At 55.5% G+C, this 3,592-nt stretch overlaps 1 protein-coding gene across 1 annotated transcript in view; it reads left to right on the top strand.

The window, feature by feature from the left end:
• The first annotated feature begins 2,220 nt into the window (after positions 1-2,220).
• The window catches only part of LOC142882587 (glutamate receptor ionotropic, NMDA 2C-like), a 28,582-nt gene continuing 27,210 nt past the window's right edge, over positions 2,221-3,592 (top strand). The window contains exon 1 of the mRNA XM_076017389.1: positions 2,221-3,340. The gene's annotated coding sequence lies outside the window, so the exon portion shown is untranslated. The remainder of the gene's footprint in view (positions 3,341-3,592) is intronic.

The raw sequence follows: 3,592 nt of genomic DNA, 5'->3' as shown, positions 1-3,592 counted from the left end.
TCTCAGACTCCTGGAAGACAGGAAGAAGAAGACACAACAATCCAGAGGGGAAAACAGAACGAGAGGTGCAGTAAATGTCGGCGTGATGTTCGGCGTCGGTGTCTGCGGTGCTTCTGGATCATGTGACCGCCCCCCCCCCTCCCCCCCCCCCTCCCTCCCTCCTCCTCCTGGCCATATTGCCCAGTGAAGCGGGACGGCCAGGCCACAGAGAGCGAGCATATGCCCGCCTTGCCCCCCCCCCCACCCACCTCCGCCCACCCCGACATGTGTTACTTCCTCCTCCCACACTCGGCACCACCTGCTCGGCTCAGGTGATGCCGGGGCCGGGAAACTGCTTTTCATATCCGGGAGGAAAAACCATCAGAACCATCGGAGGTCTTGGATCTGCTGGTCCAACAGTCGCTCGTTGGACGATCAGACAGGAATCTTTGGATTTCTGACCCTGAAACCAGCAGAATTAGAGACACTGTGGCACCGCAGACGTTCCCTGAGATCCCTGATCACTGATCAGCCGGTGCCTTCCTCCGGAACCGCCTCAAGGGGGCGCTCAAGCCCTGACACAGACAGTGAAGAGAGGGCTATAGAAAAAAGAGAGACGTATATTTAAAAGGAGAAAAAACAAACTGCTCCAGGCAGCCACGTTCACTGAGAGAAGACGAGACGACTGTGAGTCTGCTGCTGCTGCTGCTGCTGCTGCTGCTGCTGCTGCTGCTGCTGCCGCTGCTGCCGCCGCCGCCGCCGCCGCCGCTGCCACTGCCCAAACGGCGCCGTGTCCCAAACACTTGTAGAAACCGCAACACATCCCCAAGTCTCAAGGGGGCAGCGGCTGCGTGTGGAGGGCGGCGGTTACAGTGATTGCGTTGCACGACGCTCAAGGTCAGCCAAGGTCAGCCAAGGTCAGCCAAGGTCAGAGGAGGAGGCTGCAGCACGGCAGGTTTTTTTGGGATCTTTGTTGTTGTTGTTGTTGTTTTTCAATCCGGCAGAGCAGCTGAGCACACTGAGAATGATCCAGAAAAATCTCCAGATGTGCAAAAAAAAAACCAACCGGGATTCTTTAGCCCTCTGTTTACAGCCTGTTGCAGTTATAAAAAAAAAAAAAAAAAAAAAAAAAATGAAGAAGAGCTCAGTTTTGCCGTCTGGTGCTGGTAGTTTCTTTTCATACAGATGTGATGAGATGACTCGCTGGTTGATCTGCTGGCGTCTGAATCACTGTTTCCTGAAGAACTGAAAGACTCGTTCAGGTGTTTGACTCCTGAGCTGAGCAGCTTATTGAGCTGAATTTGAAAACCGATCATTTACTTCCCACCTGACCAGCGGACAAACGTCTACATTGGTCACCACTTTTTTGGGGGGTGGGAGGGGCTTAAAAAAAAACTTTTTTTCTTCCAGGCTCCGGACGTCTTTCTCCTCCAGTGGAATTTTGCTCTTTCATTTATTTCCACAGTAAGTAAGTGAACTTTTTGAACTTAGATTTGAACTTCGTTTTGAACTTGGAAAGACTTCTTCTTTAACTGAAGTAAAGGATGGATCTGTCCTCCTATCCATCCATCAATCCGTCCGTCCGTCCGTCCATCCATCCATCCACTTCCTGTCACTGCTCCTCACACGTCAGGGTCACCCGGTGCCGACACCCAGAGACAAACAAGGACTTTCTCTCACACCTCTGCAGCCAGTAGGTGATGACGAGGTCAACGATACCTTCAATTCAAAGAAGAAGAAGAAGAAGAAGAAGAAGAAGAAGAAGGAGAAGGAGAAGCAGATGACGTCCCTGTTTGGGGCTTCGACCCTGGTGACCTTCTGGCTCGCTGACCGAGAGGAGACTTTGACAGCGGTGAGCAGAATGAGACCGACGGCGAATCAGCATCCTGCTCTGCACGGCCAGGCGAGCAATACGACGGTTTGTCCCGGAGAACGTTTCAAGGACAAACCTGTTGATGTGAGTCACAGCATGATCGACTGGGAGGAGAGGTGAGGGGGGGTAAAGGAGCAACTGAGAAACTCGGTGGGGGGGGCGAGAGGAACGAGAGGAAGCAATGTGATGCAAAATGGAAAGAAAATAACAGCCTGTGCAGAGTTGTGAGGCAAGCGGAGCTCCGACGGAAGAGGGAGGGAAATAAAGTGGGTGGAGGGAGGGAGGAGGAGGAGGGGAGGGCGGGGTGAGGGAGGGAAGAGGAGGAGGAGGAGGAGGAGGGGATAAATCCTGGCGGCATAATGATTAGAACTCACAAACCCTTCCTGTGACACGGAGAGCAGGACGACTCCAGCGGGATTACAGCTGGCCAGCGGAGCCCCGGCTGGATGCTCCGCCGATGGGGGAAGGAGACGGAGCAGCAGCAGCAGCAGCAGCAGCAGCAGCAGCAGCTCAGGTCGACGAGGGGACGCGAGACACACGGGAGCAGCGGCGCAGGGAAGCCAGGAGGTGGCGCTCCAAGAGCCAGGCGGGAGGTGGCGAGGCAGGGAGGAGGAGGAGGAGGCGGAGGAGGAGGAGCGGAGGTCCCAGTCCAGGAGGATAGAAGCTCCAGTGGCTGGACAGGTCCAGGACCAGGAGCAGGAGCAGGAGCAGCTGTCCATCTGGTGTTGATGGAGTGGCAGCCAGGACGAGACCTGCTGGCCAGGAGGGCGGAGAGGAAGAGGAGGGTCGAGCTGCAGGAGAAGGACACCAGTGAGCAGAGCTGAGGACCTCCTGGTTTCTACCAGCAGCAGCAGCAGAAAAAAAGTCTTGTTTTTTTTTTCTTTCCTTCTGCCAGGAGAGGAATTCTTTTTGATATTATTTAAGGAATTCTACGAGGAGAGCCAGTCGCTCCAGACCAGCAGCTCCAGACCAGCAGCTCCAGACCAGCAGCTCCAGACCAGCAGCTCCAGACCAGCAGCTCCAGACTGGGAGGCGTCTCAACTTTCACCCGGAACGTTTTTCATCCTCCGTCTGGAGGTTCTACTTATCCTGCCCCAGTCCAGTCATCCCTCCCTCCCCCCCTCCATCCATCCGTCCTCTCCTTCTCCCCACTTTTTCATCCCTTCCCTCCTCCCACCCTCTTTTTCTCCCCCCACCTTCCTCCGAAAAGCAGCAAGTGATAATGTGACCTTCTGCCAAAGTGCTGGAAAGCATGCCGCGGTCGCAGCGGGCGCCTCAGTCGCTGCCACTGAAATAGACTCAAACAAGTGCAGAGGGGAGCGAGGGAGAGGAAGAGGAAGAGGAAGAGGAAGAGGAAGAGGAAGAAGAAGGGGGGAAAGAGACAGAGCGAGAGAGAGAAAATTTGGAAGGAGAAGAAACACCCGGGAGGAGGTGCAGACGCGGGATGAGTGGAGACGAGCCCGGGCTGGATGTAGAGCGCAGACACAGGTAAGAAATAATCCTCCTCTTTAATCTGCTGCCGCTGCCGCCGCCGTCGCCGCCGCCGCCGCTGCCGTGCTGAGCGTCACACCTGCCGCTGCTGGAGGCTCAGCCAGTCCAGTCAGGCACTTTGACACCGCAGCAGACCCCAGATCTGCACTCCGCTGCTCTGTGCCGGGGCTGTTGCTGGAGTTTACTCCTCCTCTTCCTTCTCCTCCTCCTCCTGCTGATCCTCCTTCTTTTCTTTCTACTCCTCCTCCT

The sequence above is a fragment of the Nelusetta ayraudi genome, unplaced genomic scaffold (assembly GCF_046127955.1).
Source record: "Nelusetta ayraudi isolate G7.1 ecotype Tasmania unplaced genomic scaffold, CSIRO-AGI_Nayr_v1 ptg000342l, whole genome shotgun sequence".
Lineage (NCBI taxonomy): Eukaryota > Metazoa > Chordata > Actinopteri > Tetraodontiformes > Monacanthidae > Nelusetta > Nelusetta ayraudi.
Note: the sequence above shows the minus strand (reverse complement) of the source record. Positions and strands in the feature narration are given on the sequence as shown.